Source organism: Acipenser ruthenus, chromosome 15 (genome assembly GCF_902713425.1).
Source record: "Acipenser ruthenus chromosome 15, fAciRut3.2 maternal haplotype, whole genome shotgun sequence".
NCBI classification, from domain to species: Eukaryota; Metazoa; Chordata; class Actinopteri; order Acipenseriformes; family Acipenseridae; genus Acipenser; species Acipenser ruthenus.
The window spans coordinates 27903978-27930793 of record NC_081203.1 but is presented as its reverse complement, the minus strand read 5'-3'; the positions used below and the strand labels follow the sequence as shown (position 1 = coordinate 27930793).

General features: G+C 37.1%; 1 protein-coding gene across 5 annotated transcripts in view; it reads right to left on the bottom strand.

Moving 5' to 3' along the window:
- LOC131697603 (disheveled-associated activator of morphogenesis 1-like) overlaps positions 1-26415 on the bottom strand; it is an 80435-nt gene extending 54020 nt beyond the window's left edge. For 2 of the 5 annotated variants that reach the window (XM_058987701.1, XM_058987705.1), the window contains exon 1: positions 26214-26415. The gene's annotated coding sequence lies outside the window, so the exon portion shown is untranslated. Of the gene's footprint in view, positions 1-7938; positions 8207-14215; positions 14366-25630; positions 26039-26213 lie in introns of those variants that run through there. The other 3 variants (XM_058987703.1, XM_058987704.1, XM_058987702.1) reach the window with 3 other exon arrangements.
- Between the last annotated feature and the right edge of the window lie 401 nt (positions 26416-26816).

The window sequence follows — 26816 nt, the reverse complement described above, 5'->3', positions numbered from 1 at the left end:
AATGTTGAGTTTAAAACGGTCATCTAGATAGAGTAAGGGAGAACATCTTGTACACCCACCATCACACACTCTCTGAACTCTGGGCCTCCCATAGGATACTTTAAATGATGTGAAGCCCTTCACTACTTTCCCCATCAAGATTCAATTTATGTGAGAATCACCTATGCAGTCCACTATCAAAAATAATACCCTAATATTTCAGTAGAGTGCCTTACACAGTCGAAGAAGATTAATCATTCCTTTACCAAAATCAAAGACAATCTAAATACTTGACATTCTAACAGTAGGGTTGTCATGTTTGTCTTGTATTTGAAGATGGCGTAATACAAGAATAAACATGTCAATACAAGGGATACACGATACTGGATTAATGCAATTGTAATAGTTGAAAAATAAAACCCCTTATCTAATACAGTTATGAGTAATTTGAGACAGACGAAGCTGCATCAGTGTTAACAAACCCAGCATATCAGTAATTCTTTTATATCCCCTGGGGCAATACTTCAATCTATTAGATGCCAAAAGAAAAATCAGTACAGTACATTATTGTACAACAGCTGTATTAGCCTTTTGGTTTCTATTTATTGCTTAGATTAAGCAAATGGTAATGAATGCTGTATGTGAGATTTTGTGAGATTATATGTATTATTTTCCTCTGTTGGCAACATAACTCTACTATTCCAATAAGACTTTAATATTACAGGAGTTATCAAGACACAACTGAGTTTGTAGGTGATCCAAGTTACCATGGAGGAAAACCTGTTTACACTAGCAGTTGCATTAGCAGTCAAACCTCAAACAAAGTAGAGTTTATAAAACTATTATTTATAAAAATATTATCCAGCTCTGCTGCATAGATAGATTCCTTCTATTCGGAATATAAATGGACTGCATAGAATCACTGGCTGCAAACTTAAAGTAGTTTAATTTGCTGGAGTCACAAGCACTGACAAGTATTCAATTGTAGAAACACACTTAGCCTTGCAGTGGCATCAGAGGTACATAAAAATAAATTCCACTGAACAGAATCTGTCTCTACTCCTTAATTCTTGAGCAATGCACTCGGCTCAGCCCACAGACCAGGTGCACTCAAATCCTGTACAGTACATAACTGAGGTTGCTGTGAAATTCCTTACCAGTCACCAGACCTAATTCAGCATTTTCCACTCCATGCTATTTCTGCAACATACCATATTTGTTCATGTATAAGTCTAGAAATTTAACCCCAAAACACAATCCTGAAGTTGGGGGGGGTCGACTAATACAGTAAAAAAAAAAAAAAAAAAAAACCTTGTCAGCAAACCTTTAATGTCTGCAAAAGCCACGGCCGTTGTGTGGTTACGACAATCCCTGTCTGTACCTAGCCACGCACCTACACATCTGCTGGGAGGGACTTGTTTTTTGCAAGCTTGATTTCATGTCCTTATTGGATGGAGTGCAAATAGTTTTTCTTGTGTTAAGCAAATAGTTCAAGTTACGTGTTTTTTTCTCTGTCAATCAATCCTTCTGTACTTCAATATTTTAGATATTCTTATATTTGGCACAGTAACTACTTCTAATTTCTGGGAACTTATATAGCTGGCTATAGGCTAAGGGCTGATTTTTACTGTGTGACCCTGCAGCAAGTGCTGCTGTGGAAATAGCGCACGTCCATTGACATTGTTGTGGGCAAATCCTTGTTGCCCTCGTTGCCAGAGCAAATGCTTCTAATTTATCTCAAATCAAAACGCAAACATCCCAAGATTTGGCGAAAATTATTCCTTAACATTGTCTATATATATATATATATATATATATATATATATATATATATATATATATATATATATATATATATATATATATATATAAAATTAATTCCAGGTTTGTTTACATCCAGGAGCTGTCATGTAAAACACAAATGCAGTTTCACTGAATTACAGCCAGACCACATCACCTCCCACATTCCACTGAAATACATACTACTGTGTGGGCTAGGTAGGAAGCTGGGGTGGCGATTGTATACTAAAATAATACTCTTGTAGACTATACAAAAAAAACTCAAACTAAAAAAATGTATTGTATTGTAATACGCGTCAAAATGATGTGTCTGGCGGTTCTAGGTAGAAGTGCTTAGATAATTGTTATTTTTGCAAATCTGCCGCTCAAACGCCGTCGGGATATCTAAATACATATATTTAGGAAAACAAACGCCTGAAGTGCACTCTAACAACAGTTTCGATTTCAGTTATTTTTTTTTCTGTTTCACTAAACTTACCATCTGTTTCAATAACAAATGATTTTTTTTTTTTTTTTTAATTTATACCCAAATTTCGCCCTCACAATGGGGGGCTCAACTTTTACACGAGGTCGATTTTTACTCGAGCGAATACGTTACTTGCTTAAAGCACCACACAATGTCTAACCAGTTAGCAGAACCCAAATTACAGATCTGCTAATCTGCTTTAAATTTCCTCAGACAAAGCTGTAGACAAATGATAAGCTTGGTAGTAAATACAAATGGCAAATGTAGAATTAAAATCAGAACCACTGAGCCCTAGAGCACAGTATTGCATTGTACCCTATTATGCTGTGAACTTAGTCAAAACTATTTTAAATGGTTTGCTTTCAGTTGCTGATATGCATACTTACATGTAATGGGTTTAGTCTGTTCTGACAGAAGCCTTATCCTCTATTGTGAGCAGATTTGGCTCATCCATTATAGAAAGGCAGATGTTTCAAGGTGAGTTAATACTAAACACTAGAAAAATCTAGCTTTCAGACTTACATTTATAGCAATGGATAAAGTGTATCGCTTCTTGGCCTCTTGGCTGAGATCAGTGGAGTTTGGCTTGTCATAGCCACTGATCAGAGAAGGCGAGGTAAATGTAATAAGAACAGACTGCTACTAACAACAATTAAATTATAAAATACACTGGAATCGTTAAATAAGTCTGTAAATAATCACTGTAGAAAATGCTGAGGACTGGGACTTCAGACAACATCAGGTACAGACAGCTAAACCAGCACTATTCTTGGGAATGGTGGTTAATATTTATTTTAATGATGTTTTGTTTTTTTTAAAAGCACATAAAAGAATGCATTTCTTATGCGCAGCCAAGCCATGTGTTTGGATTAGAATAATTTAGTAAAACAGCTGTGTGGATGAAAGGGTTAATGCCTACAATCATTTCACAGACTTTCATGGCACACCTGAGTCACGCATGCTTGTCATACATCTTACAAGACAATACTGTACCTCAATGTATCTTCAGAGTTCCTTTCAATTAGTCCTCGGTATGAGGAACAGAAACCAGAGTGATGACACAACCACAACAGGGGTGTAATTGTGCACCTCCACATTCATGGTGAAATGCTCACGCGTTTATTTACCTGACTGGATGAAACTGTTTCTGCCAGGTTGAGATAACATCCTCGGACCAAATGCCAGAAGCTAAGCATGAACCATATTTTGAAGACTTCAGACTCAGAGTACAAAGCACTGTAACTCTGGGTTATGTAGTATGACTCCTCTACTGTGTTTCATATTGCTCTTTTGTTCATCATATTCCCAGCATCTAGATCTTCAGCTTGGATATTGTTCTGAAGAAACTCATCATGAGCCATGTGCATGGACAGGAGGCCAAAACAATATAAAAACTCAGAGGGTGAAATGGAGTGAGTGGTGAAGGACATGTTATCCAAACCAGGTGAGGTAAGGAATTGTTTTTGTGGACTTAGTACAAAAAAAATGATCACCTAAGACCCACCTCCATGAATATCAGGTAACCATTAACAGCATTAAGCATAGCAGACTAGATAGCAGAGGGGCTGCATTGCCGGTCATAGCTTCAGTTCAAACACCCACCAAATCTGTCAATAGAAACTGGTGGCAGGAAATTAAATCTGTCACACAGCTGCATCAACATTTATCATATCTCTAGCTTACAGCAATGAGAAGACATTTCAAAATACTGTTATATATAATAATAATACAATCTCCAGTCTAAAATCAGGTCTCCCATTAGGGATATCGCACCTTTTGACTAATTAGTCTGCTAACTGCATTATGTTAAATATTGAAACTAGCAAGAAGCAGTCATTTTAAGGACCTTATTAACAGATTTCTGCCTATTTACAGTACGAGTCAGTCCCTTCGCTGGATCAAGCATGGGGGATATCATTTTAAGCCATTGAATGGAACACATTCAGCCCAGCTAGGCTACAGGAAACATCCAATTCCATAGGCTAAGCTGGGAGGCATTTTCCTCACTTTAAATCTGCAGCAGAAACAAAGCAGCCAAAACAAATTGATTTTTGCATTGAACATTAACCTCTTTTTACTGTTACGAAGGGATATAGGTGACCTTCAGCTACTTCCATACTTATTTTATGTTAGTAAATGTCACTGTGGATGATATTAAAGTTATGTAACCCAGTCAGGTTTCTGTAAACAAAGGCTGACAAAATGAATGTTGGCTTTACTATGTGGACAAGGACAAACCTCCACTTGATAGGAAGTTGAGGTCTACATCCTCTTTGCACATGTGATCCATGTGTCATGGGCACTAGTGTCGCCCAGCCAAATCCATTACTTATAAATCAAGTCCATTTCTATTTTAAATCTGACATTGTGATGGCAAATAATACTGCCTTGCAATGCAATATATTTTCCTAGCCAGGGAAGTGTATTTTCATCCTGCTCCTTTATTTCTTTGCCCCAACATACTGTCTCTGTCCAGTAGTTAATGGGAATCCCAGATAATGGGAGCAGACAGGGACAAACAATAACAGCTTTATACATGGGAGTCATGCAAGTTACTTTGTGGACCAGGTATTTTTGTCCAAAATACATTTAACAGTTTAACCAGGAGTAAATACACAGTCCTGCCAAACACCATTCAATTGCATCAATTGCATATCATTGCATCTGATAAAATGACTTTTTGGAAATGCTGGCCTGAATTATGATGCCTTCTGTTTATCTACAGATCAGGTATAGTGTTGCCAGCTAAGTGTTTCATCACCATACTCTTCCACTGATGTGATTCAATGCCAACCCGCCTAAGTGGCAGACCTTGTGCGAAGAAATGACCCAAATTGAAAAAACTAAAATTTTCTGTATGCAGTGGGAGCAAAAAGCAAGACACAAAACCCCAAATAAACAGACTTGCCAACTTCCAAATCTTATCAGTTTTTGTTCCCCTAAAAAACAGGCACCATAAAACATGAACTCAAACACCATATCCTTCATTTTGGAATCTCATCATCTTCCTATTGCATGGTTGGTGTCCCTCATTAACCAGGAAGAAAAGTTAGCCAATGCAGCAAATGATGAGTGATCATTAAGGCACCAAATTAAAATTCCTTCAGTATTTATTTTTTATTTTTTCGCTTTCCTCCTCTCTGTGAATCCTGTTCATTTTTCATACAGATCCATTCTGTGACCTTGATTTATTGACTACACAGGCCCTCCTCGGTTGCTATGTTTTTTTCCATTTCAGTGCTTCCCATTTCATCACTAATCCCTGAGGACAAGCTGTTAAGATTGTGAGAGACCGGTGTGAGTAATGAGTTTTTCCAGCTAAGCCTCTAATGAATTTGCTTAGCCAATGGGAGAGAGTTTTACTGAATATTTATGTACTGTACATCAACACAAAAAGGCCCTCTACTACAGTTGCCATGGTGATTGCTGCTTGATGTACATGTTCAGCAGCTTAAAGCACATATGCCACTGCTCTAAATATTTGCTGAAGAGTGATTAAAAAATAGGATTTTCTTTAAGTGAATGGACTTGATTGTCCTTAATATAACAACTGCATAGGTCTGCAAAACACTTACTGCATTAAATAATCAGTGGCAAATATATACAGCATGTGTCAATAAGTCACTTTCCAATTTATACCTCTGTTCTCCTTGAACACATATGGAGCTTGGTGGTTTGAGTTCCGAACTATAGGTATGAAAGCATTATTATTATTATTATTATTATTATTATTATTATTATTATTTATTTCTTAGCTGAGGCCCTTATCCAGGGCGACTTACAATTGTTACAAGATACCACATTATTTGTACATACAATTACCCATTTATACAGTTGGGTTTTTACTGGAGCAATCTAGGTAAAGTACCTTGCTCAAGGGTACAACAGCAGTGTCCCCACCAGGGATTGAACCCACGACCCTCTGGTCAAGAGTCCAGAGCCCTAACCACTACTCCACACTGCATTAGCTTAGGTTCTAGAAGATGATATTAGATATTTACCAATTATAAAAGAAACATACATTTAATTTAAATAGAATGACCCCCCCCCAAAAAAAAACAAACAATAAAAGCTCTCAGTTAATTTAATTATCTAACCAAAATTGCCTGAGGAACCATCAATTAATCAATACATAGAACAACAGCACTCAACAGTACCAAAATGATTAGGCTGTTGACCGGATAAGACAACAGCTGCAAAGCATGCAGTATTTCTATGAGCTGCCAGCACCTATCTCCTCTTCAGCAAGAGCTATGAGACACAGCAGAGAACACAGAGTGATGAGGTTTGTTTGTTTGTTTACACCTAAAACAGAGGTGGTCAACCAGTTCCACAGACAATGATGTTGAGAAAGATCCAACCCACCACCAGCATTTCACCCAAGTCAAGCATATACTGAATATCTTTTTAGAATGATCATTTATTAAACTACAAACATTGCAGTTCCTGCTCTTTGTTTTGTCCTAAATTGTGTCTACTTGGAAATGTAAATCCAAAATATCTTCTAACAAAAAAAATAATACTCTTCAAAACACAATGAAGATACGTTGACAATCATTGACAAGGACTCCATATCTATGTTACCAAAATTGCAACCTCAAGCCTCCACTTCTGCCACACCTCATAAGAAAAAATGTATGTAGGTTTTTATTCCATTCAGTTAAAATTAATCTCTGGCATGAATCAATTTTTCCATATTAAACATGGGAGTACAGCAAGTCATTGACAGTTTTCCCCCCCTTTTTAAAACAAGTGTCAAACCTATTTATAATACCCCACTCAATACATTCTTCACTGAGTCAATCTCCTGAACCACAAGTTTGCACAAAGAGCAATTGAGTTCAACACTTCAAATCAGCAAGTATCACACTCCCTATTATTATTATTATTATTTATTTCTTAGCAGACACCCTTATCCAGGGCGACTTACAATCGCAAGCAAATACAAATACATTCAAGTGTTACAATATAAGTCATACAATAAGAACAAGAAATACAATAATTCTCAAGTGTGACAAACCACAATTCAATAATATGTCACAGAGGGTCTGCTCTCTATGTATAAAGAGAATGCATCTTAACAGTCTTGTCTATTTTGAGCACAATATCGCCCTTGATTAAAAACATCACAGCTGCTTATGGCATTCAGCATGAATGTGCTTATCAAAACAGAACAACAATCATCCAGTTACAGTACTACCATGCAGAACAGTGCATTACACAAAACATGACTTCATGCAGGTCTATGTTAAACTGATTCTTTTTCCACAAAGAACATTCACAAGAGAAGAAAGACTAATTAATTTCATGCCAGAAGGTTGAACACATTCTGGCTCTGCACAACGGATTAGTGGAAAGATGAAAAAGACCAATCCAAGAGAAGTCAAGATTTCTGGTCAAAGTATCATATCTCAGACATGAGAATTTCTTCCAAATACGATGGTTCTTAGCTACATTAGTTGACAATAGGATGATATTAGCCTGGCTATGACTGAAAGTGCATGCAAATTAACATTTCGTAGTACTCTACCTACCTGAACAAAACAAAAAATCAGCAACATCATGTGACTGTTGATCAATATTATTTTGTAATTTCTCCCCACCCCCCAAATACATTTTATTTTATTTCAATATACTAGGCACAATGGCCAATGACAGTGTTGCATACTGATTAAAATCCCCTGTATATTTACCTGAAAGCAAGATGGCCTTAGGCTTACATCTCCCAATGTCTGTTCACAAAACAGGTAAAAGCAAATTGAGTTCCAGCACGTTTCCCTGAACAAGATCTTCCAGGTTTAGCATATCCTTAAAACAGGTGTATGGGTACAGCATACAGCACAAACAAGTTCTGCTTTCTCGGTGAACTCAGCTAATTCATAGCCATTTCCTATTTTACACTAAAACAAAAGGCTTCACTCAGTCTTACATCTCCTTTCCCAGCTGTGAAGCCAAAAGGAATGGCACAGATGTTGCTGCTGTGAGCCAGTCCCTCCTTCTTGGGAACACCCCTTTTCAACACCCTACTTCTAATAGGATGCAGTTAAAGCCTAGCCACGCCTTCTTCCATGCCTGTTGGTAGTGTGCACTTAAAGAGACTTGGCTTTGTCACACAAGAAAAACTGTCAAATGGAATGCCTGGAGGTGCATGAGCGTGTCTGTGTTTATATGTTCGTGTGTCTGAATCCCAAACATAATACATCAAGTCTATTAAACCCGTCAACTGCGCCAAATGAGGGCAGCAGTCTCAGTTCCATTGCACAAGATGAGATTTGAGTGTGACGTCCTTCATAGATAAACTCAGCAAAAGAACAAAATAGGGTCATTTTTGCATTTGTTTGCCAGCGATGTAAGAAATCGGACCTCAGTAAGAAAACTTTAATTTTCGCTTTGAGTAAAGCGTAAATAAATTCCTTCAAATAAAGCCCTAGTAAAGCTTAGGAGATTTAAGCAGTTAATTAGTATTAGTTTAAACTAGGGCTGTCAATTAATCGCAGTTAACGTCTGCGATTGACGCGTACATTTTTTGGAGAGATTTTTTTTTTTTTAACGCATGTTAAGTCGCACTCCTGTCCACCCATCTTCACATACCGTAATTCATTTCCTGTGGCACCATTTTAGTGCGTGTCAGGATTGAATGCGTGTAGTAAGAGAGCACTACTTCATATACAAATAGACATAATATGCAGAATCAAATTAATTGACTGTATTTTCAAAGAATCAGCCTAGAAGTGAATGGAGAGTAGAAAAGTAGTCTCTGATCAAGAGGCACCGACAGGTCAGCATACCAGAAAGCCCACCCTGCAGCTAACTGTACTGTATCTGATCAGCAGATAAACAGAGCCATATATATATATATATATATATGTATATATATATATATATATATATATATATATATATATATATATATATATATATATATATATATACATACATACATTAGATATGCAGATCAGGTATAGTGCCAGCCAGCAATCCAGATAAGGTTTTGGGTCTGGGAGTAACAGAGAGTAAAATGTATTTTCAGGGGGCAAAATGTAACATTACCTTGAAGTCATGAGTAATCTTGATAAATACTATACAATCTTTAATGGTAATGGGGTAGGAATTAAAAAAAGAGACTTCCATTTGTTCACATTGAACTACAGTACAACCACGCGTGTGTTCTGGAAGGTTCTTTATCGGCTCAGCGCATTTTTTTCGAGGTATCACACCAACTCTGCAAATGAATTACGTTACTTACATTTTAACATTACATTCTTAAACTCAGTGAACATGTTACAACTCCAATATAAAGCCATACATATAAATAAAATAAGGAAATACATTAATAAGTTATAAAACAGTTTAATATTATAGGCACCTTTTTTTAGCGGTTGCCTCTGACGATACTTGCATGCCTTTGGTATGTCATAGAATAAAGCAAAGAAGCTGTGAAAAGAGATGAATTATTGCTTATTCTACAAAGATATTCTAAAATGGCCTGGACACATTTGTTGGTACCCCTTAGAAAAGGTAATAAATAATTGGATTATAGTGATATTTCAAACTAATTAGTTTCTTTAATTAGTATCACACATGTCTCCAATCTTGTAATCAGTCATTCAGCCTATTTAAATGGAGAAAAGTAGTCACTGTGCTGTTTGGTATCATTGTGTGCACCACACTGAACATGGACCAGAGAAAGCAAAGGAGAGAGTTGTCTGAGGAGATCAGAAAGAAAATAATAGACAAGCATGGTAAAGGTAAAGGCTACAAGACCATCTCCAAGCAGCTTGATGTTCCTGTGACAACAGTTGCAAATATTATTAAGAAGTTTAAGGTCCATGGAACTGTAGCCAACCTCCCTGGGTGCAGCCGCAAGAGGAAAATTGACCCCAGATTGAACAGAAGGATAGTGCAAATGGTAGAAAAAGAACCAAGGATAACTGCCAAAGAGATACAAGCTGAACTCCAAGGTGAAGGTACGTCAGTTTGTGATCGCACCATCCGTCGCTTTTTGAGCGAAAGTGGGCTCCATGGAAGAAGACCCAGGAGGACTCCACTTTTGAAAGAAAAACATAAAAAAGCCAGACTGAAATTTGCTAAAATGCATATTGACAAGCCACAATCCTTCTGGGAGAATGTCCTTTGGACAGATGAGTCAAAACTGGAGCTTTTTGGCAAGTCACATCAGCTCTATGTTCACAGACGAAAAAATGAAGCTTTCAAAGAAAAGAACACCATACCTACAGTGAAACATGGAGGAGGCTCGGTTATGTTTTGGGGCTGCTTTGCTGCGCCTGGCACAGGGTGCCTTGAATCTGCGCAGGGCACAATGAAATCTCAAGACTATCAAGGCATTCTGGAGCGAAACGTACTGCCCAGTGTCAGAAAGGTCATGGGTCCTCCAACAGGATAATGACCTAAAACACACAGCTAAAAGCACCCAAGAATGGACAAGAACAAAACATTGGACTATTCTGAAGTGGCCTTCTATGAGTCCTGATCTGAATCCTATCGAACATCTATGGAAAGAGCTGAAACTTGCAGTCTGGAGAAGGCACCCATCAAACCTGAGACAGCTGGAGCAGTTTGCTCAGGAAGAGTGGGCCAAACTACCTGTTAACAGGTGCAGAAGTCTCATTGAGAGTTACAGAAAATGTTTGATTGCAGTGATTGCCTCTAAAGGTTGTGCAACAAAATATTAGGTTAGCGGTCCCATCATTTTTGTCCATGCCATTTTCATTTGTTTTATTATTTACAATATTATGTTGAATAAAAAATCAAAAGCAAAGTCTGATTTCTATTAAATATGGAATAAACAATGGTGGATGCCAATTACTTTTGTCAGTTTCAAGTTATTTCAGAGAAAATTGTGCATTCTTTGTTTTTTGTGGAGGGGTACCAACAAGTTTGAGCACGTCTGTATGTAGCTTATCTGCACCGATTTTGTAATTGGGTTATTGAGCTTTCATGAACTTGCCCAAAGCAGGTTGTTGTGTGTTTGCCAAATGTGAAGCGTGAGAGATAGCCTGACATGCTTCCCTGCACATACCAAAACAACATCTAAAACTCAAAATGGTACAGCACTGAACAGCATTTTGGTCCAGTTAAAGGAGAAACATCATGACAAGCCCATCTTACTGTACCATCTAAGAAGTTTTGAAGCTTTCCCTTTAACTATTCAAATGTACATTTTTTGGAAACAGATTACAATTTACATAAACCCATAACATGTGTCACTCCTACTTCATTTAACACAAAATGGAAGGATGACATATAGGTTTAAAACATGATGTGAGGGAACTTCAAAAAGCCTCCAGCTCCTCTGGCAGGTAATTAGATGGAATGGTTTAGTAATTGAACTTTGATTGAACCCAGCACATGGTACAGTATATTGCAGACATGAACTGAAGAATCACATCTTCAGCACTATACAAAGCAAAATGGCACTGCCTTATATGGTCCCAAACCCACAACACCAGGAATATAAAAATATACAGTACAGTATTGCATGCCAAGCCCTGATGTAACCCCCTAAATGTGGATAATACATTAGTCAGGTTAAATATACAGTGTCTGTACAGAAGAGATCAAATAAAATATGGGGTGAAAAAACAGTTAATGTATTATGCTGACCGCTCACTAGAATAAAATGATTCTGTTCTCACAAAAAACAAGTAGATGAAATAATTTGTAATATCCTCATCAAGCTATCTAAATTACATTAGATATTGTGTTTTATATAGAAGGAAACACAATATGAAAGACACCATTCAGTCACATTTGATCAGATCATCTCCAAAATTTAACTCTTCCGAATGTCAAGGCAGTAGCACAAATAGACCATGAGACACAATGACAAAACAGTAAAACATCAAGTATTAAATCAGACAGATTGTTATTTGAACAGCTCCTCATGGAATCTTTCTTTTATCTAAACTTTTGGTTTTTGGTGGGTTGTTAAATTCCTATTTCTCCCAATGCTCCCTTTACACCTTACCTGCAGCAACTGGCAATTTACTGCATTGCTGTAGATCATCATTTTTTTACCCTAGGCTTTTTACAGTACTATACATGTGCTCAGACTAGTAAGCCTCTGTGGTAAAGTGTACTTGAAACCAAGGGAGGTATTTGGACATTCCTTGTTAGAATTATTAAATACTGATTGCAAAAAATAAATTTACAACTGGCATGTCCAAATTATGTAATGGAATTTGAAAAAGCTAAGATGCTGTACTGACTTTAAATCTACCATGTGGAATACAGAATGAGTAAAAAATATGGAGCTGGTCAAACCTCTATACATACAAGTACAAACTGTAGAGAAGAAATCAAACCAACCCAAAGCTAGATATAACCCTTTAAATTCTAAATTTCAACAGTGAAATCAATGACCTTTTAGATGTGTTCTTCTGTATATTATGAGAAGAAATGCAAAAAGGTGCCCTCAAGCTAGTTATAACAATGAACCCACTGTTCAAGGCCTTCTATAGACACTCTTCCCAATGAGCATAATGGTTCATCCTTGGAATCTGTAACAAATGATATAAAACTACTTGGATGAAGTAGGTAAAGGGGAAAAAAACGGGAATTTGTGATATCGACAAATACACAAAGTTGCTGTGTGCCAGTGGTTTACCTAAACATGTTTGTATCTTGAAACTGTACGTTCAGGTTGTAAATAACTAGTACAGTCCTGAAGTAGCAAGGATGTAGTTTTGTTTTTCCAAGGAGGTGGTCACAGAAGTTCCTATTCCAATGTAAATATTGTATTTTCTTCACAGTGACCAGGGCTCTGACATGCAAGATCTAGCTTTCAAGTTTTCTAAACCCAACTTAGCGGCTTGTCTTACCTATAAAAAATACGCCTGCTGTTAATTCACAAAGCAAAATGGAACACACTCTGCAGGAATCAATAAGGAACCCCTAGCACAAGCCCTGCCAGCACAAAGTTCATAACATGCAAGAACACATTAATGACATCATTGTGTAATGAATGGGTGTATCTGAGCAGACAAAAACAAACAAATTACAATACAACGATATGCACTGTGCTGTCAAACTAAAGCCATAAATCAGCTTAAAAAAGCACATGCTTCAGCTGACTCAACATGCACTGCAGCACTGTTCATGTGTTCTAAAACTATTAATGAATATTGTAATTTGACACGGACAAATTAAAATTAAAAAAAAAACACAACACTGACCTGAATATTAAAGCAATAGTGATGTCTGAAAGCACTGAACTGAATTTGTGATTTTTAATTGATCCTTATCATCCAGATATTTAAAGCCACAAAACCAAAACTAACATAATGAATGACACGTCATTTTATATGAACTTTACACACGATTTCCTAACACCCTTGCTGCTTATTTTATACACTAGTCAGTGCCATGGAGCCCAGTTTGTTGCCTACTGCTCTCTGGGGTATCTAATCTGATTTATCACCCTCCTACGGTTGCAGAATTACTACTGTAAACATTAATCCCCTTGCTCTCTTGCTGAAAATGTATGGCTCCCATTGATGGGTCGTGCGAGAGGCTTGAAATCTGATCCTGCTGTTTTGACAAGGGTGTCTCTCCTGTTTTACAGCCTGGCTAACAATATGCAAATGCAGGAGGGTTTGCACGGATACCAAGAACTTGTATATAAAGGTACTGTAAATTACTATACTGAAACCTGTTAAAACATAACCGCCCTTTAATGTAAATGTGTCTAGTATCCAATACAAATTAATATATTAGCCTTCACCAATAACATAAGCATTAAGATACTTTAATACATCAGTGTAAATTACTTTAGCATATAAACAACACTATGCAGTACTACTAACCTCTTCAACCAAAAATTCAATTTAAACTAACACAATACCAGTCAAGGTTACTGTGGGATAAAGGCCTCACAGTTTTTTTTACCTCTCATTTTGAAATCAGGAAGGGAGTTAACTTTAATAACACGCTCAACTAAACTCCACTTACCGGTACATCCCGTTGTGAGCTACTAAGCACTCGCCCCTGTTTGTGTTGTTGCTATCAGCTCAGATCCCTGAGGGCTCGGAGGGTAAAACGCCTGCAATACAGGGAAGGAAGGCGCAGAAACAACCCGGCCTTCTTTTGCTTTAATAGGACTGTGCCCTGCAGGCAAGGATGGGCAAGAGACAAACACAGGCTATCTAGTAGTAGGAGCAAGCCTGATTTGAAAGCCGTGTGTGACAGACTCAGTACAGAAGGAAGTGGGAGGATAGGGCAAAGGTTTGTGGCTAGATAATTTACATGCTTTTATCAAAAGCTATGCAAGGATTTTTTTTATTATTATTATTTCAAGGAATATCACAGAAGCACTCCTCACAACATAAAAAAATGTATGTTTCATTTGTGTATGTACTGTATATGTATTAAAGTATGTATGTGTTTAAGAAAGTAATAATAATAATAATAATAATAATAATAATAATAATAATAATAATAATAATAATAGGGAGGCAATGCAGGGTGACAACACTAAAAGCACATTTTGATGAAAATGATGTTGACTCTTTTTTAGTGCAGTAACTCTGTACTTTACTAAACAGCCTACCTTGCTGGATTCTTGTTCCCCTCCTGTTCAAAAACTGAAACATAAAATTCTCAAAAAGCATGCCATGGTTACAATTTAGACACTAGGCGCTGACCAAAGTCAGTATAACACCCTGTGATTTTCCATACGAAAACAGGCTGTACAGTGTTGTGTGGTTTGGGTTGTTGCAGTCAGCTTTACAGGACTATACACACCCCTGGACAGAAGTGTGTTCAGTACATGTAATGCCATCCCTTCCAACCTCTTTCAGATTAAAGCTCTGTAACTGGGACACTGCCAAATCAGACAGCATACCACAGTAGCAGTACTGATGAGAACCAAAAGGGGCATAACCCCATCAATTAAACTAGTCAGTGGGAATTAAGAGACAAGCATTGTATTTTATTGGAAGAAAAAAAAAATCTTGAATGCATCAGTCATCAAAGCTATTTTAATTTAATTATAAGTTGTGTTTTAGTCATTTCATTGAAGTCTACACAAAAATCAGGCACACAAATGCAGCTTTTTTGTCGCTCCGTATCAAAGATAAATAATGCAGGGTTAGAGATATATTACTATTACTAAATTATTAGTAAAGAGCAAAGACAAACACTTATGATCAAAAACACAATGCAACTGTGCTACAGTAACAGAATATCCAGAATTCTTACTTTGCTATGGTGATATAGAATTTGTCAACAGTAAGGTCTTCTGTGCTCATGTATTGGGGGGGGGGGGGGGGGAATGAAAACAAAAAGAAGAAATCTGAAATAAGGTTCAGTGTTAAATGCTCTAAGCAATCCCAAAGGATCCCTTTCCAGGTGATTAATGGTTATATTTAAACGTGATTACAGTCTGGGAGGAGACACAGTAGTGTGGGCTCCCAAGGGGTGCCCCCTTTCAGGATGTCAGGTTGCTAAACTTTGTTTCTATAGACTTTTACTGCTGTAGATGCCTCTCTCCTACACAAAATGAGGGGCCGAGTGGTAAGTTAAGACAAATATCCCGAATAAGCCGCTGTTGAGGCAACCTTAGGTTTCTTAATGAAAAGAAAAAGAATGAAATCACATCACATCACATTATGATTAAATGTTAAATGCATCACTTAAAAATACGAGTCAATTGTTTGTTTTTTTTTAATTCCGAAACAAAATTAAATGAAATGAAAAATAAATTAAATCACAAGGCGAGGCACCTGCGATGTTGACACGGCAACTTTCTTTGCAACAGCAGCCTGAAAAACCACAGGAGACTCCTCCTTCTTCAAGAGTTCAACATGGTTTACACAATTCACGCAAGTCACAGCGTAATCACGTACTCACTGCACTGCGCTATGCGACCTGTCTTGCTCTGAAAAGCATCTCCATTCATCATTTGAGAATACCGTATCCCAATTAAACAAAGTGACGTGCCAATTAAACAAATCCCGATTACCAGTATCCCAATTAGGCGGTGCTGACTGTACGGCTAATAATTTCAGATTGTATGAAGTAAAGTTTAGCTTGTGGGTGTTCCAAATAGACACATTTTACCTGAAATGAATGGCCAGTTCAAGGTAGAAAATTCTGTCACAAAACATTTAACCAGTGAAGCAGTATTATCTTTTTTTTAATAAATAGGCATTATGGAGAGAGATACCAAAACAAAGAGATCAGGACTAATTTATACCATACACACCAAAAACAATAATGTATGCAGCCAGATGCATTTGAAGCTAAATCCTGTTGGCATTATCAGATGCAGCCTTGTTAGTAAAATGTTTTTTTTTTTAATACAACTTTTTATTTAATACAAATAGCATATAAAAAAAAAAAAACCAAAATAAATACAAACAAAATAAGGTTTCAGATGCCAACAACTTTTCCACCCTAGTCATTTAGAGCACACTATAGTTCTGAAGTAAGGGGTACACAAAAACCACTTCACATCATTCAGGAGTTCTTAAACACACAAAGAATCCCAAAAGACAGGGTCCCAGCCAAGACTTAATTGGAATCGCAGGACCCCACTGCTTTTGTTTCTGCCAAAGTGCAGTTTGTGTAAAGCAGACTGTTCTCTTTCTTCCCAATCAGCACGACACTTTAGTCTGTTAATTTGTGCACTCTGCTCTCATTATCACGCTATTCAAGAGGTCTGAAGCCTCTATTCGTCTTCCAGTAACATGCCTAGTAGAGACGCAGGCTGTAGCTTAGCAGGCCATTAATAATAATAAAAAAAAGGCCATGGCAAAGCATTGTGCCTGTGGTCAAGGGTGGCTACTCACTGACCTTGCCCTAGATCCTCACACAGATAACGGATTCCAAAAGCGTTTGTTTGTTCTTGTGCTGCTCGACAGGGTCAGCAGTATTTCCAGTATTAGGGTAATACAGCTGCCCATACCCAACTATTTATTTATTGTCTCCCATACATGGTTCTTTAAAGACTACAGCGTGGTAGCAGGTAACACCTGCTGGGAGAAGTATCACCTCCCTGCAATAACTGTAGGGTAAGACAGGTCTGTAGGATAATCCTGGGCAAATGATACTGAATAGGGTTTGAAACAGTCTCCCCTTCCTCACAAAATTAGGAAATAAAACTGATCCCTATCCAACCTTTAGGGAAGATATACTTTGACTGTCAACTTGGATACAAAAAGCCATTTAAGCGGTGGTATTATAAAAGTTTCAATACAGTGTACTCTGTACAGCAAATATTATTTAACACTGAAGGAGGTATTGGACCTACTGCGTTAGCCCTTTAATACCTGCTATTTTGCTTCCACGGGGAATAATAAAGTTACTGACCTGGAATTTAAAGTTAGTCCTTTCTTATATAGTCTGCACTGGGACTTACTGCCTTAAAACATCCATCTTACTCTGCCTGGGGTTTAATTTTAAATGATGCTGTTGCTTTTTCTTTATAGCAACTGTAAAAAGAGCCAAGGCCTGGATTAAATTTCCCTTTTGGTGTCGCTATAAAATTTGTGCATTTATAGCCTACTAAGAAATAAAACAGAATAAAATGACAAATTGCAATAATATTCTGCTAAATCTCCTAAAAAATTAAAAATAAATATTTTGAACTTTTAAATGATTTATGCAACATTGTCATATGATGTGCCTTAATTTTTATAGTATCTTGAAAGTAACCAAAACAATTAAACCTACTTGTTAAGTATACAATTCCACTGTTACTATTGGTAAAAGGAAAGGTTTTCCATAATCCCATCATTTTCCATTCTCACACTTTCTTATCAATGTTTCGTCTATCCTGTATTTTAGCGGATTTTAAACACCCAGCATTTCTGTATCTCAGCATAACAATTCTTAAAATAGGCCTATTTCTAGCACAAAGGTTAAAAAATATACCTTGTTTGAAAACCACTGCTTAGAGAAGTTCCTGTAGAAAATGATGTCACAAACTACAGCTTTAGAAGGATGAACAGCTTTAGAAATGGGTCGTCCATGGGCCTAATTTCAGCCCAAAATGACAAACCAAGAAACTGTGGTTTGTAACCCATTTTACTGCAGGTATTGACTTGTTTTGTGATGCAAAGGTAAAAATTACACAGCTTCCCTTTGGAGACTTTTTCAAGTGCATTAAAACCAATATGTGACAAAGCAACAAACTGGTGTATTTTGCTAATCATTACCTGAAATACGAGAAAAATGAGTCTTATAATCTACAGGACTGTCCTATAAACCCATGCTAAACATGTTAGAAGCATGCCTATACATACTGTACTGCACATGTTCAGGTTTGACAGATCCCAAATAATTGATAAGCTTACAGATAATTCCCAATAGCCCAGAAATGGCAAACATTGTTACAGATTCCAATATCTTAATTTAAATCTGTTTGAGCAAGGAAATATGCTCTGCATTGGATTATATACAAATCCCATTTTGAGATAAAGGACTTAATTGGTTCTTATCCGCGTCTACACAAAGAAGTGTTGTTCTTAATGTATGGAAAGGCTAATCCACTTAATGGGAACCACATCTGAGCTCCACAGGTTTGAAAATATGAACAGATTTGGGGGATTACGTCATAGTTTCAAATTTATGAATCAATTAAATGGAAGTTTCTTTGACATTCTCTTTAGGTTAATATTACAAACAATGAAGGATTATTACCTACCCCACATATATGAGCATTTTCACAAAGAGTATGTTGAAGCAATTTAAAAACAGTTATATTATATGACAAACTCTTTGTAATACCCAAAACATTTCACTGTTAGTGCAACATTTCTCTTGTAGCTGTATTTCAGCTTCTAACTCCTTACACAACCTTCAATATTTATTTTTTTACAGATTAAGATTCATAAATATCTTAGGAGTAGGAGTATTTAATTTAAAAAAGCTACAGTAGCGGTTATGTTTCTAAAGCACTGGCGCTGTGTTGTTGTCCGTCGGTCCCCATCCCCCACACCCAATAACTCAGCTTTGCAACAGAGGAAGAAACTGCTGAAAGAGACTGACACATAGGCATAGTGGAAATTAGCTGTTGACAAATAAATGTAGTATGTATAACAATAATAAAATAATACAGAAACATGCAGGTGCTGGCATTTCAGAAGCAGTGAACAAGGTCAGCTCCAGATGGGAAAAAGCTCATTTTTCTGGGTTTGGCTTATTGAAGATCAAAGACCTGCTTTTTCTTTCTCCAAGCAGGTGATTTCAACATCATTCTGGCCATTCCATCTTCTGCTTCTGTCATGGCAGGATGCTGGATCAGTTTTTCTTGGCCATACCCTTTTATTTATTTGATTAACACAACTGGCTGGAAGTTCAGTTGGTAGCTCCAGCTAGCTCAGCTTTCAGCTCCGTGTTGCAGCCAAGCCACCAGCTGCTGATAAGTCATTTTCATTCGTCCTGCAAGGGCTCTTGGACTACACTTTAAGCACAGAACAAGGAAAACAGATGTACAGATATAGGGCAGCGGAAGACGCTTGTACTGTTTATGAAGAGCACTCAAGTCAAATGCTGAATAGTGTGGTGGTTGAAGATTAATATCTGTGTCACAACTAGCTACCACATACCTACATGTGACACTTCCTGTTTTCAAATTGCACCTTCTAAGCTAGGAGTAAAATGCAGCTTTAAATACAGAAATATATCAATTCAATACAGGCCCATGACTGTATGGTCTAGTACACTGCACCTGTGCACCTAATTTTAAACCCTTTAGAAGGTCTCTTTAGAATCCCTTTTTAGAACACTGAGGCAGTTAAGAACCTTTTATTTAGGACCACTGATTTTTAGAGTTGGAAAAGCACTAATAATATTTATTTACATAGAGTGGTGTCAGATAAAGGATGATGGTTTGTGTGGTGATGTAACAGTAAGGAGTACTTTTATGAATATGAATATGAATATATATATATATATATATATATATATATATATATATATATATATATACATATAAGGCATAAAACCTTAATAAAATGCCAAGGAATCAGCCTTTGAAACCAAATTCTGAGCAGAAAGAATGAAAATGCTGCAAATGTCCTTTGACTGCTGAGGAGCCAAATGCATGCAGATCCCTGAGAAAACACTGCCACTGTGCCACCTGGAGCTTGAACAATGTCGACCAAGGCCCCCAGCTTCACCAGGAGGCAGCAAATTATTTTAGCAGCTTCAGTTACCAATATGGGCTTCACAGAATGTCTTGAGTTAAAGTGAAGGAGACTGAGTGATAATGGTAAGCCCACTTATTTGTGCTTTCAAAACGGAAATATTAATGTCAAGGTTTTTAGACATTTAAGAACTGGAAAGGTGGACAGCACAGTGTTATGCATACAAAAAATAACACTGTCAATAATGTAAAGCAAAATAGGTAAACAGGGTGTCTATAGATTAGTTTGAAAAGAAAAGCCCACTCCCACACAGAAAAAAAAAATGTGAAAACACACAATTTGAGAAGTACAAGTAGAAATGCTTCACGGTGTCCAAGGAGCCGTCTCCAAAAACAAATTATAGACTAAAAACATTTTTTTTTAGCTTCCTGGATTCATTATCTTGCGACACTCATTACAGTACCTAGTGATAGCATGGAATCTTAGGCACAGTAAAAAGACTGAATCGGAAAAGAATCGGAATATGAATAAAATGGATCATTCTTAGTATGGAAAGGGGTAATCATTTGAGCAGAAATATTCTTGGTTTAAGTACAAGGATCGTCAGCTCTCAGCTCACCTGTTATAATTGCAAAGCGTTTTCTCAGCATTAATGGCCTCTTGACTGTTAAATATGAAAAGGCCTCCTTGTTCACAGAGGTGACAGTCTATTCCCTGTGTGTAAAATAACATTAAATCAAGCTATTGTTTGGTTTTACTAAACCACCCTACACAGTGAATGGCAAATTCAAGCAACCACATTGGCTCATTGTTGCTCACCATTCTAGGCTAATCTCACAGGTTACAGCTGTTCTGCAATGCCTGTGGCACCAGTATTTGTTTTTTTTTTCTTTTTGCTATAAACTCCTTTGGAATAAACGATGTTCATCTAAATTCACCACTAAATCTTCCTAATAGTTCCTCATCTGCTGGCCCACTAATAATGTTTCTTCCTTGTTATCAGTTTACAGACCAGCCCTTGTTTTCCATTGCACATATTGTGTTGTTTGTATATGCAAACTCTCTACAGTTTATATTAAAATTATCCAGGCAACCAGCAAAGACAACAGCACAGCACTCTTTACTCTAATGTGTTATTATGCCTTGTGTGTTAACAAATCCAAATACATTTTGCCTTGTCATTAAAGCAGACAAGCTGACCCACCGATATAATGAGGTTTAACTCAGCATATACTGTATCTGAATTTTCTGCAGTTACGATCAAAGGAAAAGGGGAAACCGGCAAACAAAATATGTATGGTTAGTAAAGAGAATATTTCAGAGGTTATATTTGGACACGTGTTTAAGCTCTGTCACAATTGTGTGAAGGGCTGAAATTTGGATTTTGACAGTTTTGTCTAAATATATAAAAATAAAATGATAGCCTACTTCCTGAGGACCAGTTCACTTTTTTTTTTTTTAAATACATGTTTGTTACTAAAATGTAAACAGCTGTTTGTTTGTTCTTTTCAGTAATGTGGAAATACAAGTCTGTTTAACAGTTACACAGCTGTGCAGTAAAAGTTATTTTAGGTCACACAGCATAACTTTCAATAAATGCAGAACCTACATTTTGTATGTTGAAATTCAGCGGGCAAAATCAGCTCCAGTCCCTCTTTAAGACTGTTTTACAGCTGTGTGGGTCTCAGGTAACTGGCAAAACAAATGTCTTGACTTGTAAACAGTACAAAGGCACTCTGAAATATTATTTCATATCTATATACCTAAAAAAGCATGCTTGAAACTATGCAAATATAACAAGTATCTACTATACAATACGGCTTTGTATTGATGGCAGTCTTCAAATATGTGTTGATGAGTTGTATACAAGCTCATCCTCAGATTTGTCATGTGAGAAAATGCAATAGAAGTACTTATGGTTTCTATGGGGACTCTTCCCTTTCCTTCCTCTCTTGCTGAGTACAAACTGGTCTCCATAGCTACACAATTAGAGTTTGGATAACAAAGAAAACAAATATGAAGTATTATTTTGTACAGGTAGGCTATATAAAACCTGTAAACTTGTATTTACACCTAAAATATGGATATATGTCCCTAGGCTGTGCTACATACAAGATGAAGCACAGTGTAAACAATGGATACACTATCAAGCTCACCTAGTGTTTGATATATTTTCCTTTAATACACACACAAAACAAACATTTCTCTAAAAAGTAAAAATGAATACTTCCAGTGGAACAAAATGCCAGCATAAAATAAAAGTGATTCCTATCAGTTCTGGCCCGCCTTGCAACGCTGACATAAATAGGAATCAAAACCGTAGATACCCACATCCTTCACAGACCAATTTATCTGAATAGTGCCAGTTGGAAATGCATCCCAGTCTCTGAGACACTTAGCATTTCTGAAATAGTGGTCTTGAGGGAGAAGAATTATTTTAAATTTGTTTGAAGCTTAAAGTGGTGTACCTAATGATCTTGATAAGGTTTGGCACCCCAGTCTCCAGAAAACGACGCAGTGTCCTATTATCATTTAGGAGTAAGCATTGCTGGGAAATTCCTGAAACAGTTATTAGAAATTGCTGAATGATTTCATCAAATTGGCATAGTTTAATTCCAAGGTTACTGGACTGAAACAGACAATCACATTTTTATTAAATCGAAATCCAAATGCTTATATCACCACAGGCCCTGCTTGAACTCTGCTTACACAGCTGCTCTTCGTAGTGCACCCGCAATATCAACAGTAGCTGCTGAAGGAAGGGAGAATATGCTTTGGGTGGATCACATTTTATAAATTGGGCAAAAGACTATTGAACAAAATACATTTACATTTATGCTGATAACAGAGCTTGAATTAAACCTTTAGAGACGGTTCTGTGTCTGTGCGGAAACATTTAAGATCCCTGTGTCGTCTTTACTGTAATACTCAGACATTTCTCATGGCGTGCTTTACCACATGTCTTTACTAAACTACTCTGATATAATCCCAGAAGAAACTGAACCATTAGTAAAATAGTGATCAACTGTATCTGTTCAGGCAGCAATTTCTGCACTTTACAGTACTATGGATTCCCTGTTTAGCCTGTGTTACATTTTCCCAGAAACGGTACTTTCCCACAGTCAATGTACATTTAATTAACACAAATTTAATAAACTACAACACTAAGTTCACATTGTACTGGCTAATTAGCACCTATGTATGAACACAATGCATTCAGATATTGTTACAGTCCTAATAATTGCAATTGACAGTGCTTTTTTCAAGTAATCCACAGTGCATTTCTGCATAATTTCCTGGCTTGGTTTAAAAGCCTGTAGTGTTTTTTTGGTCATGCCTAAAGGAGATGCTCCTTTTGTTGCCCTTAAATTCCCAGAGAAAGAAGACTGCAGTAATAATTGCTCCCAATACACGGAGCCTGAGGAAATTAACTCGAAAATTCGGAAAAAACAGGACAGCATATGGCAGATACTGTAAATAATTGTGTTTCTTTAAAACAAAAAACAAAAAACACAACCTAGGTGATATCTTTATGGTATTGTAGCACTGGATGGAAGCAGTGATTGCAGTGCTATATTTTTTACACTTATACAGTAAAACGTGATTGGTCTCAAGACCTCTTAGGAAAGTACATAGAAACATAGGAGGCTGTCTGGTCCAGTGGTTAAAGAAAAGGGCTTGTAACCAGGAGGTCCCCGGTTCAAATCCCACCTCAGCCACTGACTCATTGTGTGACTCTGAGCAAGTCACTTAACCTCCTTGTGCTCTGTCTTTCAGGTGAGACATAGTTGTAAGTGACTCTGCAGCTGATGCATAGTTTACACACCCTAGTCTCTGTAAGTCGCCTTGGATAAAGGCGTCTGCTAAATAAACAAATAATAATAATTTACAGTCAGTACATGCCACACATATTTTGAATAACTTGGCCACCTACTTTTGTACAAAGTGAGATCATTACACAATATCTTTAATTGGAGATTTACGGTTCAATCTCTGTCAGGATTTCTAATTCTGCCACAGCAAACCTCTTTAATTGCACAAAACAGTTTACTTACACAACGTAAATGGCTGCATCTCAACACCAAATGAGTGCCTGGTGTGAATGTAGCAATTTTTTAAAGTTAACTAAACAACAACTGTTTCATCATTACAAAAACAGCAAGATTGTAGTTGTCAACTGCACAGAATTGAGACATTTTTTAAGTAAACAGATTTAAGAAATGTGGTAACTACATTTTAAAAAGCACAGTGAAGTACTTCATGTTTTTGCAGAGATTGAAATACATTCTAAATTGCGGCCCCACTTTAAAATTTGGCTTTACTTTCTCATATTCCACAATTTATGACCTTGATGACGCTGTGGGCACAGACTCCCAGCCCAGGAGCCAGTTCACTTTACACCCTTGTGAGTGATGGACTCCTGCCCTCAAGTTGGTGGGCTGCGTCCACCAGAACTCATTCCACAGAGTCCCTTGAGTCCACCATCAAGCAGAACCTGATTTCAAATCACTATGTTTCTGGGCTGGATTCCAACTGATATCCAGGGAGGCAAAATGAACAATGTCATAAAACCAGACACTTATATCTAACTGTATTGGCCTGCTGTAAATTAACAACGTTTTAAGCATATTATGCATTCGCCTCAATAACTACGTTTATGTTTGTACACTACCAAGAATACCAAAAACAAACACTTTTCAAAAGTGGGGGTTGAACAAAAGCAAACTCTGCAGAAACTGAGTGAGACACAAATTGAGTATTGATCAAAACATATTCCGACGTTCAAGAGAAGTCAATACATTCCACGTAGCCTACTTGTTTTCTCGGTCTAAGTAAGCACTGCAATAACCAAAAAGATCCTGGTAAAAATGCTGCTTGTGAAAAATATTTGTATCAGCAACGACATTCTACATTTTTGGATTAACACCAAAATTCCTCTTACAGAAGCCCATTTGCTTCAGGGTAGTAACTAGGTTACATCCATTTTGTCTGCATGCTGCTTGTCTAATCAGTTTCTTGTAAAGCATTTAGTCATATATATGTGTGTGTGTGTGTGTGTGTGTGTTCGCGTGCAAGCTTTTCCTTGTCTGCAACCCAAGCAAACAACAGCTGGTAGAAACAGTTAAGCCTCATCATGCAAAATAACACACCTTGAAAAATAGCACATCGTTCAAACGCATTGGAGTAGCCCATGTCTTATAGTATGATATGCTTGTCATTATTAATGCATTTTATTAACACCACCTTAACATAAAAAAATTAAGTTGTTACTAACCTTCTTCACCAACTCCAACCTGACAAATGCACATTGTCTGTCACACGTTTTCTCCTTGGCAGGTGAAATAAACGAATGCCGAGCGGGTTAACACGAATCTCGTAAATGTTTGGAATGTAACGAACACGCAGGATGGATGCTATTTCAATGACGAGCTGTGTTGATTCAGCAACTACAGTAATATTCTTTTGCAATATTTATTATAGAAATGTGGCCATCACCTCGCGACCGACTGCGAATTCGCAGGTTTGAATTCCAAATTATCTCTGTGTATGAACTATAATGTTAACAGAACGGGAACGAGCTATAATGTTTGCAAAAATATCCAGAGCTGATTTTCTAAATCGCAACGCCGCTGGAATGAACAATCCAGGTTGACACAACCTTTGCTTTGCATGTGGCTAGTCTTTTGTAGTCCCACCCATTTTTAACCTGCGCCTCCTGTATAATTTCTTTAACCTTTTCTTGAGAATCGTTGAACAACAATAGAATCCTTCTAATACATCGTTCTCAGACACTTTCTTTCTCACAGTAATGGTACATTTATCCCACCCACATAATAACCAATGTCGCAAATCCGTACCTTGAGGATGCACCTTTCATCATTCAAGCAAGCTCCACAAATTATTGTTACAATAGAGATCCAGTTTAACACAATACTGTATCCTTCTGCTATTGCAGGTGACATCATCCTTTTTTGGTCAGATAATAGTGCGCATGGACAGGCGATAACACGCAAGTTGTTCTGGGAGTTGTAGTCCTACACTGTCAGCGTTCCATTCTTTGTTCCAAAGAAACAAAAGGTTCGGAGAGACTGCATTTCCCAAAACTGAATGCGCCTCTGGCACTCCCACTTAAATAATAGGCAGCCAAAGCAGTAATGATATCAGTTTACTTGTCAGTAGAAACAATGTAATTCAAAGAGGTAGCGTGTTCGTGTGTGCTGTACGATTATAATGGTCAATGTACGTTATTATTGTATTGTTCTGCATTGTACTTTTTTAAAACATTCATGCTTGACTGAAATCAGTAATTGACAATAGTTGGCAAAAGGTCTAATATGATCTTTTGATCACAAACGGAATGAAAACATACAGCTTGTGAAAAGATACACTTCGCCTGCAGCACTTCAAATTCCAACTCGATTATATCACACATAAATCACGTCTAAAATTAAAATATATAC